This window comes from Canis aureus, chromosome 14 (assembly GCF_053574225.1).
Source record: "Canis aureus isolate CA01 chromosome 14, VMU_Caureus_v.1.0, whole genome shotgun sequence".
NCBI classification, from domain to species: Eukaryota; Metazoa; Chordata; class Mammalia; order Carnivora; family Canidae; genus Canis; species Canis aureus.
Window position 1 is genome coordinate 63,777,554 of NC_135624.1, and position 18,399 is coordinate 63,795,952.

Sequence of the window (18,399 nt, forward strand, 5' to 3'; positions counted from 1 at the left end):
CTCTTCATCTCCTATTATTTTTGTTGTTGTTGTCCTTTTTTTCTGGTGAGTTTTTAGGAGGGAGTAAAGAAAAACAAGAGTGTTTGTCAAGTTTAACCTGAGCTTCTGTAAACTCATTGTAGAGTCGGAAGAAATCTCTGAGACCATCTAGTTCAGGGATGCTTAACCTGGATTGTAAGGAGGTTTGTGAATCTCCTCCTTTCCAAATTACATGCAGATTTTGCATGAAAGTGTTCGTATTTGTTTTTCTGGGGCAGAGGAAGAGCTGTAGCTCTTATCAGATTCTCCAAAGTTAACATGCCTTGATACTCACAGTTGGGGAAATTGTGGTCAAGAGTGACAGACATTACACACCTCATTGATTCTGTGTGTCTGACGATAAAAAAAAAAAAAAAAAAAAAAAAAAAAAGCCTTGATTCTTAGTCGAGAAGTCACTGAAGGAATTTTTCAAGCTATGAGCTTTCCGACTCTGGTTTTTCTCAGTACACTCTAGTCCTCTCTCAGGTGTATAAATATGGACACGTGTAAGATCTTTGCTCTTGCTTAATGGAATGCTTGCTCCCCCCGTTTAATTGTCTTCCTTTGTGAGGAAAAGTCATTTTCCTTGATGGAATGATGTCCATGATTGTAAACAAAACAGGGAGATCTCAATCTGTACCTTAGCTGTGTTTATCTTGGGTTTAGCCACCCAGAAGGCCTTTGTCTTGGGATCCTCTAAATTCACAAGGAATCTGACACTGCACCTACATAGCCTGCTCAGCAGTGACTCATTCTAAAGGAGTAAGAGCTACAGGCAGCCTAGAGTTGGTGGGAAGGGGTAATTTTGGGGCATTGGGGCATTCTTCATTCAGCTCATGCTCTGTCCAGTTCCCATGGATCCTTGTCTGAATGCTAGGGAGAGACTGCAAATAAAATCTCAAAGGGATATTTTCATGAAAACCTCTGAACACTGGAAGCACAAAAGCATCGCTGCTTTGGGATTGTATGACACTTTCAAACTGAAATTGTGAGAAATCATTCCCTATTTTGGTAGAATTGTGATGCAATGTTTAGTTTTCAACAGCTTTAGGGTATTTCTACGGCAAGGGTGAGAGTCTCAGAGGGCTTGGCAGTCATCTTAGGGAACCAGGAAAGCAGGAAAACTGTTGTCTGGTAGCTGAGAGAATTGTGACCATCATTGCTTATGAGATACCTCCTGGGGAGGAGAGGGGGCATCTGGGGTGTTAAAATGTTTAGACATTCCTGTTGTAAGCCTCTTATTTGGTCGTGGCAGGAGAAACATGAGACACATGCCATGTGTTAGGATACCTATAATGAAGAGAAGGGATATGTCTTTTTGTGTTTTGAATTTCAGGTATGCTATTTCATTAAGAAATCTGTAGTCAGTATGATCTCCAAGTATCGCTGAACCTTCAAGTCCTAAGATGATGGAGGATTTAAATTTCACCAAAAGGATTATGTGATTTGCATGTGGATCATATTCCACAGAGGTAAGGCTGCCAACAAGTCATCATATGGCATTATCTGGAGATACACTCCTCTGCGGACACTCTCTAAGTCTTCACTGGAATCAGTAAGAAGGTGGGAAGTGTGAGGACTGTGGGGCTGTGTCCCCCACAACATATAAATGCTAATGATCAGCTCTCCTTCCTATGTGATGCCAACATCAGCCTTCTCTGGGGGGATTAATATATTGATTGGCCCTCTGGATGGCAGTGACCTTCCCAGTGGGAGAAGTCTGGCTAATCCCTTAGTTTCTCTGACAGCAGGTCCGGAAGGATCCTGTTGCCAGGAATCGAAGGTAGTTGTTACCTTGACAGCAGGACTGCAGCATGCTTGCGTCTCTCCTGGTCCCCATGTGATCCTTTGCTGTGACGCTTGTGTGTTTATACCTGTGCAAGACTCAGGAAGGTAGAGACAGCCCACGTGTGTCCCATATGCCCTTTTCGGGAGGCTGGGCCCGCTGGGGGCAGTGTGCATTCTCTCTGCTGCTCTCTCAGTCCTCAACAGATGGGACCCTTTAGCCAGAGGGGGAACTCTCAGGGAGGACAGCATGGTTCCTGATATGGGCAAAAGGCTGGGTAAGTAAGCACACTTACACTTTCAACAAGCCAACTGGCTAAAATGCTTCCCAACACGGGGCACGCGTGAGAGGACGACCGCCTTCCCCTTCTGGGTGGCCCGCGTGTTGCTGGACATTTCTCAACATCACATCGGAATTGGCTCAGGGGTTTCCACCACCCCTCTTTCTCACTTTATTGTTTCTTACTTTATATATTCAAATGCTTTATACACTGCGCATTGCTGGAGCTATGGGCTTATAAGTGTTTGGGGGTGAATTGGGGGCGTTTTAGATTTGAGGCTGTCCCTGTGATTACTGTTATTGCTTAGCTCCTTCTCATTTCACCTGGATTTAATATACTTAGTTGTCCTGCTGCAGGAATGCTGCCACGTCTTGTCTTTCACCTCAAGCTTCAAACTAAATTCTAGCTTTTACACAGAGTTCCACTTAAAACAGTCTCCAATATGACCTGCTTCTCACTGTGTAACTGAAGAGATCGTCACGATGACATATTCATAAGTGGATATATTTGGTCATTTGCAGTTTCTTCCTCTTTCCCTTCCCCCTTCCCATTCCTTTTCTTAACCAAAAATCCTCTTAGAAGATTCCATATCTTAGAGGGATGTAAAAACATTGGGCAGAATGATCTAATTCAAACTTGTGTTTTATTTTATTATGTTTTCTTTTATCCCCCTCTGAAGCACAAAGTCTTTCACAAACATGCTGTGTTCTGCAGCAGCCAGTTACGGGGACTTGGACATCGCAGCGTTCCCCACCCTGGGAGCACAGGGGCGTTCACAACTGGATTGCTCTGCGCCCCCCCCTCCCCCCATTAGGGTTCCTGTGCAATTCTCCTCTTCCATGTGCTTGTGGAAATTCCCCCACAAGACGCTTTTCATTTGTTCATGCAGAGCCCAGGCGAGAGCTCACACCCGGGGCTTCCCAAGCTGGGTTGCCACAGCTGCCAAAACTGGAAGTCTGCTGTTGCACTGCAGTCTAGCTGCAGATCCCAGTGAAAGGTTGGTGCCAGCACAGCCCAGCGCTGCCATCGCCGCCTTGCTGTGGCTCTTATCTCAGGCACCTGAGCCAGGGGAGCTTCTGCAAAGTGAGGAAAAGAATACCTCCTTGCTGTACATTACAGTGAAGACAAGGGGTTCTAGAACGGGCTTGGTTAGTGTTAAAGCACAATGGTTAGATAGACAGCGCTTTCTTCTGAGCTCACCTGCATTGCTTCTGCTACAGCCAGAACTTCCACCTGGAACTAATCTGGTTGGAACTCTGATGTTGCAGCTGCCTTTTGAGCCTGGTAAGCTGGGACCTTGCTGCCACCAACACCTTCTCATTTGGGATCCCTGCTAATATCTTGGCCAATTCTGTTCTTGAAAATGAAAACTAAAGTGTTTCTTCCGTCAGTTTTGGGAATGATGGGAAGTCTTGTGCCACAAAGTTCCTAAGTTGTGAGCCAGCTGTTAATTCATACGTGCAGGGCTCAAACATGCTGCTGGAATGCCTGGGTCCCCCTCGGTTCTGCTCTCAGCTGTTCAATCTACTGCCCTCCAAACCTGAGGTCCTATTGCTGAATTTACTGCAGCAGACACCCTCCTCCCTTTGGTAAATTTTCTGTTATCTCTCATTATATCTTACTTTATGTGAGGTTCCCTAAGTTAATCAGACATAATTGTATACATATAAAACCTAATTGTGGATTTGATTTAATTATTTTTCCAAGGGGATCCAGGTCTCAGGTAATCTAGTTTATGCCAATAGATTGTGTCTGTAAGAAGGATAAAGGGTGGTGGGTATCCTCTTATTCTCTCTAACTTGGGTGTATCTGAGTCTCATCTCCAGCCCAGCCAAGGCTGTGCATTTGCAACCAGTTATAGTTCAAGTTTCGAATATTTATTTATATATAGCTCCCCCACCGATAAGACACTGTATTCTCTCATCTTCCTTTTTTAAAAAAGAATGATAAACTATTTCAAACATTCAGAAAATTATGCTGAAATAACTATTTCGAACATTCAGAAATGTGTAGAAATGAACACAATACCATGTAGCCGTCTCCTACATTTAACTAGTGTGAACATTTTGCCATCTTTGCTTCAGATATTTTAAAACAAATACAATGTTACAGAAATAGTCAAGGTCCTGTACATACTTCTCCCCAGCCCATAACTCCCTAAATACCCCAGAAGTAAGCATTCCTGACATAGACTTTTCCTTCCCATCAGTATTTTATGCATTTTGTTTTTATGTGTATATCCATATCAATACATAGTATTATTTTATGGGCTTAAAACTTAAATGTATGCTATTATTCAGTAAATAACATAATCCAACTTGATATTTTCTGTCAAACTAGATTTTTCAGGTTTTTTTTCCATGTTGATACATTGGATGCAATTCATTTGTTTTTCTATTATAGTGATTATCTTTGAGAATATACCACAACTGGATATATACGTCTCTCAGTTGATAGGCCATATGGCTACTTTGAAGAAGAAGCTCCCTTATTTTCTATTCTTCCAACTTTTGCCTTATTACCTCCAAAATGTTTCATTATTTCTTATGATTCTGATTATTTTTTAAAAAGATTTTATTTATTTATTCATGAGAGACACAGAGAGAGAGGCAGAGACGCGGGCAGAGGGAGAAGCGGTCTCCATGCAGGGAACCGGATGTGGGACTTGATCCTGGGACTCCAGGGTCACGCCTTGAGCTGAAGGCGGGCGCTCAACCGCTGAGCCACCCAGGTGTCCCAGTGATTCTGATTATTGGCTTAGATTCTAGAACCCTTCTTACCTTACTTGGCTCCAGTGTTGGAATAAGTAAATTGATACCTGAATTGAAAGACACGGCAATTTATGGACAAGAAAGGAGTACATAGTTATAAGTTCTGAAATGATGACTTAAAGATGCTCCAAGGGGAATGCCTAGCTGGCTCAGTCAGTAAAGCATGAGACTCTTGAGCTTGGGGTTGTGAGTTTGAGCCCCACATTGGGTATAGAGGTTACTTAAAATTAAAAAAAAAAAAAAAGAAATAAAGATGCTTTAAGGCCTTATATGAGATTGGTACAGATGCTGTAACTGTAGTGGGAGCAAGTGTAATTTTGGCAATTCTTTCTAAACTCTAAAAACTGACCCTCAAATTATGGGTAGCTTATGGAGTTGTTTTGGGTATTAAATGAAATAATTCACATAAGACTTATAGTGAGTGCTTGGCATAGGGTGAGTATTCTGTTCATCTTCAATATGAGTGACAGTTATTAGATTATTCGAAGGTAGATACCTTTATTTTGTTAGTGGGGCCTATAGATAATTACTCTGCTTCTTGGCTAGAGCTGCCTATTTGTGTGTTCAGGGAGGGATGCAGAGGATGTAATTGCAAAGCTCTTATAGGGGATCCCTGGGTGGCGCAGCGGTTTGGCGCCTGCCTTTGGCCTGGGGCGTGATCCTGGAGACGTGGGATCGAATCCCACGTCGGGCTCCCGGTGCATGGAGCCTGCTTCTCCCTCTGCCTATGTCTCTGCCCCCCCCCCCCCTCTCTGTGTGTGTGACTATCATAAATTTAAAAAAGAAAAGAAAAGCTCTTATAATCTTAAGCTTATATGGAAGATTCCTCAACTGTGCTTCAAAGGCAAAATAGACTTTTGGATGTGTTGAGAATTCTGTATAAATTCAAGGGAATTGTTCAGTATCCTAACGTCTTTTTTTTTTTTTTTTTTTTTTTTTTTTTTTTTTTGAGACAGAGGGTAGGTGGAAAATGTGGGGGAGAGGGGCAGAGGGAGAGGAAAAAAGAGAATCTTGAGCAGGCTCCATGCCCAGCTTGGAACCTGATGAAGACCTTGATCTCACAACTCTTGAGATTATGACCTGAGCTGAAATCAAGAGTCAGGTGCTTAACCGACTGAGCAACCCAAGTGCCCCTCTCCTAACATCTTCTAAGAGCATTATCTATAAAGGGATGCAAATACTGTGTTGAAATATATTCTATAAAGTAACTTCAATAATTCCAGTATACTAAATATAATCTAAAATGATTTTTTCATATGTAAGCTTACATACATGTTTACAGCCTGTTATGTTACTAGCTCCTAATAACTAGTCTTATACCTGTGTTTGAAAACTTCATGCATTATGAATAATAATGTCTGTAATAACAACTAAGATAACATGAAATTCTTTTACTTCATTTGTATAATTGTTAAATCTTTGGGGACTATATGTGCAATTACTTAGGAAGGCAATATAGAGATGATTTTCATTAAGGGACATAAGATAATATAAACATACACAGGATTGAGCAGTCTGTTAAGTAAAGATAATCTGGCCACCACTTTTTTTTTTTTAGATTTATTTATTTATTTGAAAGAGAGAGGGAAAGAAAGAGAGAGATCAGGGGAAGGGGCAGAGGGAGAGAGAGAAAATCCTCAAGCCGACTCCCCGCTGAGTGTGGAGCCCCCTATGGGGCTCTATCCAGGACCCTGAGACCATGACCTGAGATGGAACCAAGAGCCTGATGCCCAGCTGACTCAGCCGCCCAGGCACCCACTGGCTACAGTTTCTATACTTCATTTTAAGCATGATTTTTTTTTTCTTAGAAAATTCAAGTTCTTATGATTGATAAAATCTAATACATTTTTATTTTTATATATTTCAATAGCATTATTTTTTTCCTCCATTTTCTTATAGGGACTTTTTCCTTTTAATTGACATCTAAAATGAATATTAACATCTAAAATGAGTATTTATATGTTTCAAATCTCAGTAAGAGATTAGGAGTAGGTAGCTTTGTAGAAGTTCCTGTAGAGTCTTGCTTAGACATATTTCCTATATATTTTAAAGGAAGAAATAAGTGATTTTCAATATTTTTCCAACTAATGGAAATTTGCACATTGCATTACCACAGCAATAAGAATGCAAAAGTCTAAGAATAGGATGCCAAGAACAGAACCTAAAAGAGGGCCAAGAAGAGAAGAAATGAAGAAATTCTTATATTAATTTAGGTATCATGAGTTATTATACTCTCAATGAAAAACTTTGAGATTCATCAAATAATTGTTATTTTTTTCTTCTTACAGATACCCATACCTGTTTCATAACCGCCTCTGGCTGTAAACCTGAACACCGATGCTTGACCTGTTGTAAGTCAGAAAGTCATATATGGAAAAAAACAGCTTTGCATTTTAACCTCTGTCCTATCTTTACTTAAAAAAAAAAAAAAAATTAGAGGTACCCCGAGAGCTCAGTTAGTGAATCATCTGACTCTTGATCTCAGCTCAGGTCTTTATTTCAGGGTCGTGGTTAGAGACAGAAAAGCCTTTTTTGTGTCTGTAAGCAAATGTCTGACCTTGTTCTGAATTGATTAACTGCATAGATCTAGCTTTACTAATTTAAATTCCCAGAGCTCCTCTTGTGGTACTGGTTGATTGTCAATAAATCATTGCTATTGTTGTTGATGATGAATATAGGTAAGAATGTGGAGACGCATTTTTCCCTTTGTGGCTTGATATAAAAAATTTCCTTTTCAAACCATTATAGGGAGATATCTATTATTTGTAGATCTTACAACAGTGAGTCATTTATGCATCCCATTATAATTTGATGTAGATACAATAGTTTTTATCTTTGCGTGGAAACAAATCAGAGAGAAGTAATAAGGCAGCATTTGGAATTGTTGGCAACTTTAAATGTTCAAAAAAATGAAGTCACAAAAGCAAGAGAACAAAAGGCCTCATCCTGGCTGATTAGATGATTTAACCAGCAGTTGGTGTTGGCACCAAAACATCAACCAGACTGTTTAAAAATAAAACAAAAAAAAAAAACCTTGGGGGCTAATAACTCTGTCCTCTTGGGGGAAAGATCTAAAGTATGTCCCTCATTATACCTTTCAGTACACATATTTCCCTTATGAATTTCTAATTGGAAGAAAAATATGAAGATATGGCATTGTAAGAAAAACCAAGAGTGGGAAACAGTAATAAAGTGTTGTGGCCCTTGTGCAAGGGAGTTTTATCCTTTGCAATTTGGGAGGCAGTCAGAGACTCAGGTCTTGTTATCAGAGTATCATCTCCTCTCTTCATCTAAGCATCCATGGCTCACGTATTGATGCTCAGAGGGAGAGATCCCAGGAAAAATGGATTGGAAAAGTTGCCACATTTATTGTAAAGAGATTTTGCAGTGTAGAGTGGCACATACAGGATCTTTCTCCAAACACTAGGCAGTGTGTGTCTATTTTTGGCATTACATGATAAATAGGTCTTGTGCTTGTAGTGATACAGAAAAAAAAACACTTTTAAGAGAATTTATATTCAGCTTTACTACTTTATGATATTTAAGGCTCCAATATTTTCATAGATGATGCTAATCTGTTAGTACGTTTTATTACTGTGTAAGTCTCAGCCTTTAGTACATATAAGGATATGTGGTCTGGGAAGCTCTGAGTGTTTTCTGACAGATCCTCCACATGTTAATAGGGAATATTAACCACACACAGTGAGGTTAATGAAGTTCTCTATTTTCTAGGGGTGTTTTTTTTTTTTTTTAAACAAATTTTTTTTTTAATTTTTATTTATTTATGATAGTCACAGAGAGAGAGAGAGAGAGGCAGAGACATAGGCAGAGGGAGAAGCAGGCTCCATGCACCGGGAGCCCGACGTGGGATTCGATCCTGGGTCTCCAGAATCACGCCCTGGGCCAAAGGCAGGTGCCAAACCGCTGCGCCACCCAGGGATCCCTCTAGGGGTGTTTTTTACACTTTTTTTTGGATTACAAGAAACTGGATTTTTGTGCATATGTTCAGCTCATGTGACAGTCTTCATTCTTTCAGGAGAAGAAATGTCTCTTTCTTCTCCTGCAGTCTTCAATGAAGTCACCAGGGCCAAGTCCTACGTTTTCTAGCTTGAAAGTCTTGACTTACATTTTACGTATGTTCTATCAGTTTTCAATGGACAGGCTAAAACTTAGGCAATTGAAGGTTTTTTGGGTTTTCTTTGTTTTTGTAACCTGTGGAACTGGACTTATTTCAAATTGTTGACCAGTAAGACCATATGTTAGTCTTATATACTGTATAATATGGCTTTCTGTTGGATCAGTGTAATATTTTCAGAAGAGCCTTATGAATCTAACTATGTTAGGAAAGGGTTTCAAACTTCACAGTGAGCTTTTGGGATCTGGAAAACTTGAATTTCTTTCCTACTGCTGTGTGAAGCCATCCTGCACTACTCTTGATGAGATGGCAATAGCCAGCAGACGGAAGCAAAACCTCTATATCCTGGGAAAGATCAATGGGCAGAGCATTTGATCACAGAAGAGCAGAAATGAGTTTCAGGAGGAATGCTAAAGGCCAGATGGCCCTGCAGAGGTCTGCCAAGATTTCAGAGGCCACAGGACAATCAAGCCAACAATTGGACTGTGCTCTGCCTATTATACAGACAGCATTAGAGCAAGGAGTACAGGTTATTTAGAAAAAAATATGTGTCCAAGATAAGAAAAAAAGTGGGAGTTTATTTATCTGCTTCCTAATAGTGGCTGGACTTTGTGACCTCTGCATCTGCTGCCTTTTGCTCTTGGCTTAGTTGCTTATTGATTGCACAGGTTCTATTTGGATGATGTTTGATTCTCGCTGACTGGCCTCCTTCCCTTACATAATTACTTATTGAGTGACTGATAAATCCTGGGCACTGTGTTAGAACTGGATGTATATAATGAATAAGATGTATATGGCTTCTGCTCTCATGGACCCTGTGGACTAGTGGGGAAGATAGAAAATGGAACAGATAGTTATAACAATGTATAATGAGGGATATGAAAGAGAAGGTACAAAATCCTATAGGTACACATAGCAGGAGATCCTAATATAATTTAGAGATCAGAAAAGGTCTCCCTGGAAGGGATATGTAGGCTGAAACTTTAAAGATAAGTGGGAGTTTGCTAGTAAAGTAAGGAAATATGCCAGATGGAGAGGTATATGAAATTGTGAAATTGAGAAATAATTTGGCATAGTTGAGCAACTGGAGGCTAAAGTGGAGGGAAGGTAAGATGGAGGGCCTGAAGGGTGTCTATTTCTTTCTCTCCCTACCCGTACTCTAGGGTATGAGGCAGGAATGATAGAGGTGGGGAAAAGGTTTTGTTGGGTACAGAGGTTCAACTTTGGCAGGAGAAAGTACTTTATTGGAAGTGGGAAGTATGATTCCAGAATGTGTCGTGGGAACAGAAATTGACCACAAAGGCAGAGAATTGGAGGCTAGAGTAGGTTTAAATGATCTATGTAGGGTGGCTGGAAACAGTTTGAGACTCAATAGAATATGGAAGTAGCTGAGATAACCCAAGTGGTATGTGTAGAGAAAGGGGAAAAGAGTTAAAAAGAGCCCTAAAGAACTTCGACATTTAGTTAACAAAAGAAGAACAAAGAAGCAAAGAAGATTGAGAAGCCAGAAGGAGAGGAGGAAAGCTAGCAAATGGTGATACCAAAGAGATGACACAAAGAGAGTCCTTTCAGGGCTGGGACTTGCCTCAGGTCACAAAATGTAAGAGAGTGCCAAAAAAAGTCTAATTAAGGTAAATAATATTTTAACACAATATTAAAAAAAAAAACCTAAGTTAAAGCAAAAATTGGTGATAAGCAAAACATCAAACTTCTTTTTTTTTTTTTTTTATCAAACTTCTAAATAAAGACAAAATCAGAGGCTAGATTAGGTTAAGTGGCCAGATTAGCCACCTGGATGGCTTAGTCAGTGAAGCGTCTGCCTTCAGTTTGGGCCACGATCTCGGGGTCCTGGGATACAGCCCCACATTGCTGGGCTCCCTGCTCAGTGGGGAGCCTGCTTCTCCCTCTCCCTCTGCCCTTCTCCTCTCACTCATGCTCTCTCTCTCTCTCTCTCCCTCAAATAAATAAGTAAAATCTTTAAATAACTCTGTTAAAAAAAAAAAAGACAAGATCAGGATTACTGAATTTCCTGTTGCCTCAGGCTTCAATATGCCTCCTCAGGACACATTACAATATTAGATTTAGAAATCTTTTATATTTAGAAGTTTGATATTTTGTTCATCTAAAAAGAGGGAGTAATAAATTGTGTTGGGCAGCCTGGGTGGCTCAGCGGTTTAGCGCGGCCTTCAGCCCAGGGTGTGATCCTGGAGACCTGGGATCGAGTCCTGCCTCCGGCTCCCTGCATGGAGCCTGCTTCTCCCTCTGCCTGTGTCTCTGCCTCTCTCTCTCTCTCTCTCTCTCTCTCTCTCTCTCTGTGTCTCTCATGATTAAATAAATAAAATCTTAAAAAAAAATAGTGTTAAATGTGGCAGAGAAGTCAGTAAAAAAATGGGTTAAAATGAATCCATTTGGATTTAGGGACCAGGTATTGGTCCCTAAAAACCAGGTATTTTCTCTACCTTGTTTTAATAAATCAAAATAGAGGTTATCTTATCTCTGCAAGCCTAATCACCACCTCCTAAGAAGCTAAGTCTTTTTCTGAACGGAGATTGTGTAAACCATAAACATATGTTTTGTTGTTTAAAAATGTTTTTATTGTGGTAAAATGGATATAGCACAAACTTTACCATCCTAACCATTTTAAGCGTATAGTTCAGTTATATTAAGTACCTCATAGTGTTGTGTAAACATGCCACCATCCATCTGGAGAATTCTTTTCATCTTGCAAAATTAAAACTATATATCCAATAAAAACCTTTTTAAACTTAAATTCTATTTTGTCTGATGTAGTATAGTCACTCCTGCTCTCTTGTCTGCATCAAATGTCTTTTTCCATCCTTTTACTTTCAACCTGTTAGTATCTTTGGATCTGAAATGAATTTCTTGTAGACAACATGTAGTTGAACTGTGTGTGTGTGTGTGTGTGTGTGTGTGTGTGTGTTTTCCATTTTGGAATCTCTGTCTTTTGGTTGGAGAGTATAGTCTATTTACATTTAAAGTAATTACTGGTAAGGAGGGACTTCTGTCATTTTGCTATTTGTTTTCTATATGTCTATAGTTTTCCTGTGTCTCATTTCCTGCGCTAGTAAACACGACGTTATAGTCCGAGCCTTCCCCTGGAAGTTACAAGCCTTTAATAGTCTCCGAGTTCCCAAATAGTTACAGCAGACAAATTCTGCCAGTGTGATTGTTTCCTGGGTGGGGAGACAGATTCCTGATGCTCTTTACAGCCTCTTTATAGCATCTTCCCAGGATCCTCTTTCCTCATCTCTACATTTTTAACCTCAAGGTATCTTTTATGTTAACTTTAGAGGGAAGGGAGATAATTCCTTACTTTAATGAAGTCGTCTTTCTAAGTTCTCTGGATGGATCCTTGTTCTTACCTAAATCCCTGGAGCAGGCATATCTGAGGGTCAGAAATGTAGGCTGGGGTGCCCGATAACTAAGTAGAATTGCTAAGAATGTCTGTCCGTGTTGACCTCTGAGAAAGAGAAGTCCATTTCTGTTTTGTTTGTAGCTTGAAAATGAAAACACAAACACAAACTAATTATTTGGGAGGCACGAGGCTCTTATTTTTTTGGCACTAGTCTGTTTTTTAAAATAATTTGTTTCTTGACAAGTTCTTTAGTTTGAAGTACTATGCACAAATCAGTGCTATGTACAATACAATCCCCAGATCCCTCCCTAATAAAGATGTTTATGTACATTCCTTCTCAAGTGCTCTGATGCTTATTATTTAGATTATACCTTTTGCCTTAGGCTCCAATAAAGCTCATTTTTTTGTTCATATACTATTTTTTATTCTAATTATTGTTGGGATACCTCAGAAGATTAGAAGTAACTTGTCACATTCCAGCCACATGCCCAAAATCTGGGGAGCTCCAGCTTCACTTCTCAGTGTGTCAAAAGTCTAATTACATTTATAACGTAAAAAATTTTCATTTAGGTCTCATAAACTCAACCTCTGGCCTTAGGATGACCAACTGTCAGGGTTTGGCTACAACTGTCCAGGTTTTAAATCTGAAGTACTGTGTCCTGGTAAACCCCTTAGTGCTGAGCAAACCTGGGCAATTAGTCACCCTATTTGACCTACAAATATTCCTGGACTGCTTTATTAAAGTCATTGCACACTTCCGGTTCTACAAGTAACAGATGACTTTGCTAATTTTACATGTTCATGTTCTTGCTGAATTTCTGAGGACTCTGTTCAAGGATATTGCACAGTCATGGACGGCTGGTGGTTTGGAGTGAGAGGAGAGTTAAGAGATCCTGCGCTGCAACCATCTCATTTTATAGATAAAATCCCAATTGCAGTGGAAAGTTTTAGCCATCTTCGTTTTACTCTGGCTGCTATGGTACCAGATTTCTGCAATGTCTTCAAACATCTCCTTTCCCACTAATTAAAAACAAATGATTATGTTGGAACATCAGCTACAGTAAAGGAAAAAGTAACATTCAGCTAGTTTTAAATTGTCCAATAATCTTTTTCTAATGCCTCTATTTGCGTCACAGGCATTTTAACTTCCCTCGTGTCTAAAGTTCAATGTCTTTCATGGATTACTCATATTATCTGAGTGTGAAGATAAATATGGTCAGGTTAATTAGCATCGATTTTAATAAGATCCCAAAGTAATTTTATACAATGCTTCCTGGAAAGAAAGAAATTAAGCTTGATAACTGAGATGATGGGATTTAAAATAGAAGCAAAGCAAGGGACACCAAAGAAAATAAGCACAGAAAAAGGAGAAAGATATTGCATATCCTGTGTGTGATATATGGACAGGTTTTCTTTTCAGAATTGCACAAAGGACCTTTGTTATTTTGCCTTCAAGGGAAGTCAGAGTCCAGTGGTTTTCAAACAAGCAGAACAAGCAGACTGATCTTGTAGGCTTGTTGAGAATTCAAATACCTGGCTCCCATTCTTGGTCATTCTGATTCAGTAGCTCTGGAGTGGGACCGGGGGATTTCTATTTTTAATAAACTGCAAAGTGGCTCAAATGCAATTGGTCTGGGAACCAGTAATCTAGGCTATTTGAAAAGGCTTTCCTATTTTTCACTTTGGGAAAAATATTTAACGGTCATTTCTCAGACTTCACTTAATGAGATGGCAGGTATCATTTTGCTTCTTTTAAAGAGAGGGAAATTGAGGAAGCTAGAGTCACATTTTAATGTAAGAATATGAGAAAATGAGGATCTTTACACCCCAGTTTCGTCCTGAAGAGTATATTAAGGTCCTGAAATAAGATCCACTACAAAGAGCAAGGGTGAATTCCTCCAGAGGGCAAATGGGACTGTGCAAAGCCATTTGTATATTTTACATTTGGCCATAATGAAGAGACTGAGTAGGAATGGCCCTTGAAAACTGCCCAATAGTCCAGCATTTCTCAACATTAGTCTGACTTGTACTGTAGAGGTTGTCTAACCCTAATTGAGTGAAGAAGAAATGGCCGAAGTCTCTCTTGTTCACTATTCATAGTAGAAGTATCTATTAAGTGCATGTTTACGAGGCCATGTACACACATACCCACATACCCTGAAAATCCTCTGGGAAACTAATATGAAGCCCCAAGTTCTTAATTAGCAGAATAGATTCCCCAGCCCTGTCACTTAATAGTATAGCAGAAGATGTGCTTGGCAATTAATTGGATGAGCTGTAAAACTGGAATCCTGACCACTTGTGGTCGTTAAAGATCCCAGGGCACTTTCCTTATGGCAGGCGGAGTCTTAGAATAATTCCAACCCTGATAATTAAATTAGATTCTGCCCAGCTTCCGTTTACACTTTCAGTTGGACTCTGTTCCTTTTATATCTCTAATTGCAGTGAATTTGTACATTAGTAGAGAACCACTGGATTCTACAGATGCTTACAAATGGTAACAACAGCATCTCCTGACTTTCAGAGTAAGGTTTACTGGTTAGTGGTCCACAGGTGTACTTTGTACAAAAGTGAATTGTTGCACTGGCATCTAACAGGACCCAGTATCACTCCTGAAAGATTAAGCCTGTTAGACATTTCAGTATATGATTAAAAATACATGTCCTAATAACACTTATAAATCATTTTTTTGGATGATATATTTCTATAAACAAAATAATTAATAGGTATACTTAGTAGCAGACTGGAGCCATATGTTTCATAAAAAAATCAAAATATAAAAGGGCTGATCTTAGTTACTAGGATAGGGTAGGGATATGCACAGTGAGACATGCTGGGAACCAATTTGCTGGCATGGAATTTGTTGATGCAGAATTTTACTTCATGTTCTTCATTATACACAATTGGCTCCTAATCTCCTATTACATTTTTCCAGAATGAGGTTTGGAGGGTAGTGATTATATATATGTATATATAAACAGTTACATTTTTTACTACCACAAATTGTTTTGTTAATACAGATGTATTTTCAGGCAAATGAAAACCCAGTGAACTGTATGTTTACTGCAAATATAGTGCTATTATATAAGGTGAGCAAACTCTTAGACATTATTTATTTATTTAATTTTACTTATTTATTTTTAATAGATAACACAAATATTTAATTTAATTCTACAAGTTATTATTTGGTAGGTTGTTTCTGGGAATTAAAATTCTCACAGAAACATTTTTAAAGATATGAATGAAATATTATTTTCTTATTGTGGATAATAACTTTCTACACTTGAAAAGTACTTAACCCATGCTCTGTTAATAAACCAAAAAAGCACTTTATTTGGTATGCAGATTAACTCATTCACATACAGTAAAATGTACTCCCCCCAGTTTATGTGGTTTGTTAACATGTTTGAGACTAAGTTCAGTTGAAGATTGTTTTTGTCTGCTTTTGTTATTGTGAAACTAATTTTCTGTTTCAAAAAACATACCTGGCTCAAAATTTCTTACCTTTCACACAAAATTGATCAACACACATATCCATACACTCTCCATCCCTCCCGCCCCCCAATGCTTAATACTTGAGAATTTTATAATTATTTTCTGTGCATCTGTTCTCTAACCCATAATACTGTTTCACTTCAGTTGGGTAAAAGAGGAAAAAATAAATCAGAAGGTAGATACCAGCTGGTTCTCACTGTAAGAAAACTCTTTTTATTACCTGGGTTAATGGAGGAAGAATTTTTTAAAAGTGCATTTAAGGGTGCTTATAAAAATATTTTAAGTATAAATGAAATCCTATAATGAAAAGAAGTGAACTTTTGTACTTAGAAAGTCTTTCAAAATAGCAAAAATTCTGAGCAATATAGATGGCTTGGAAATGAATCTGTCTTGTGTTTGAAAAGAAAAAAAAACTGGGTAGGGATTGTTTGTTTATTTAAATGGTAAAAATGGAAAAGCCTAAAGAAAGGAAAAAAGGGAGAAATAGTGCATCAGATTGTGTTCTTATAGCTGTTTTAATGGAATTTTGCTACAACTGGCTGATTGAAACATGTGTTCATCTTTTTTTCTTCTAGAGACTTCTCTAAACTGAAAGTAATAAAAACTCCTCACAGTCTGCAGTGTCAAAGAGAATGGGGTGCCATTCTCCAGTGGGAGAAGTCCCACATTCCTAATGTGGCAGAGGGATCTACCTTTCTAAGGATGAACTGCTAGCCTTTCCAAGATGGAAGAGTTCTGATGTAGTAACTCTATTGTAGTTCGAAATAATTTCTCATTTCCATTATGATTTCCTCTTCAATAATGCAAAATTCAAAGTTTATTTCTTACCTTCCAAGCATATTTTCTAGTTGTCTTTTTGTTATTGATTTCTACCTTAATTGTTTTTGGAAATTGTATGCTCTATTTCTATTCCTTTAGTGGTTTCCCTAGAAATTACAACATGAATATTTAATTAATCAAAGTCTAAAAGTAATCAATACCTGTATTGTCTTCTTAGACAATAAAGGCCCTTAGAACACTTTAACCTCAAATATGTCATTCTTGTTTGGACAGGTGGTATTATTGTATGAGTTCATTAACCCAAAGGATATTACTATTGTTATTTTATAAAAATGTCTTCTTAGATTTATCTATGTACTTACCACTTTATTTGGCTCTTTATTTCTTTTGTCTTCTTTAGCATTCTATCTAGAAGTACTTTTCTTGTGCTCGAAGTTTACTCTTTAGAATTTCCTTTACTGAAGATTTATGTGTGGCGAAGTGTCTCTGTTTTTGCTTTTCTTAAAATATCTTTATTATGCTTTTATTCTTGAACAATTACTAGTTGTAGAATTCCTGTTGGCAAATATTCTCTTTTAGCATGTTAAAGATATAATTCCACTATCTTCTGGCTTCCAATGTTGCTGTTGAGAAGCTAACTGCCTGTTACTTATTTTTAGTTAATTTCTTTCTTATCTCTGGAAGCTTTTATGATTTTTAAAATTTATTGTTTTCTTTGCAGTGCTGCTCTTTCAGTCTGAATTTCTTTTTATTTTTCCTGTTTGCTATCTGTAGAGAAGTTCTGCATTTCTTCTATGAGGCAGCAGTGAATACCAGCCTGGGATCACCTTAACTGTGTTCATGACTCCAGGTTCCTTGATCCACCCAGGTGATAGTGCTCCCCTGTTTTAGGAAGTTGTAGTCCTTTGGAACCTTAATTTACTGAAGAGAACTTCTCCTATTGGAATCTCATGTCCTGGGCCTTTATTTTATTCCCCTGGGTTGTCAAATGCCATCAAGGCAATACTGCTTCTGTGCTGGCTTCTCTCTCTGGTCTCTGCTTTCCTTTCAATTTTAGCCTGGTGATTGCTTAATATCTTGTAACCTCTTTGATGCTTTAAAGAAGACTGAACAAATATTTGACCTGGCAATTTTAGTTGTTTTCATTGGGAGGGTGGTCTAAGTAACCTCTTCTGCCATTGTTGGAAATCAGAAAGATTTCAGCATAATTCTGGAATCAGCAAGTAGATGGAACAGAGATAATTGCTGTTGCTAAGTGGTATAATGGTAAATTTACCATTGAGTGTTTTCAAAAGAGGACATAGAATTATAGGAATTTGATTTGTGCCCACAGAATTTTGTAAAGGCTTCAGGTTCAGAGATGCTAAATAAAGAGGAGAGTGAAGGTAAGGAGTAGGGCCTTTAAAAAGACTGATTGCCTAACACCAGCAGCAAATGACTCCTCATACTCCCCCATTAGAACTTTCTTTCCTGAAGAAATTGAACTTTCTGGGGCTCCTGGGTGGCCCAGTTGGTTAAGCATCTGCCTTTGACTCAGACCATGATTTCAGAGTCCTGGGATCGAGCCCTGTATCAGGCTCCCTGCTCAGCGGGGAGTCTGCTTCTCTCTCTCCCTCTCCCTCTGTGTATGAGCTCTCTCTCAAATAAATAAATAAATAAATAATCTTAAAATAGAAAAAAAGAACTTGAACTTTTCTAGATCTCTACATGCTGCCTTAGTGTTTCCCTCTTCCTGTGGACATGTCCTTGCCTACCCAC

The 18,399-nt window shown here is 38.7% G+C and overlaps 1 long non-coding RNA gene across 1 annotated transcript; it reads left to right on the forward strand.

The window, feature by feature from the left end:
• The first annotated feature begins 1,883 nt into the window (after positions 1-1,883).
• Positions 1,884-18,348, forward strand: LOC144283770 (uncharacterized). Its single transcript, XR_013352342.1, has 3 exons — positions 1,884-2,081; positions 7,144-7,206; positions 16,437-18,348. It is a non-coding gene; the product is annotated as an uncharacterized LOC144283770 (long non-coding RNA).
• The last annotated feature ends 51 nt before the right edge of the window (positions 18,349-18,399 follow it).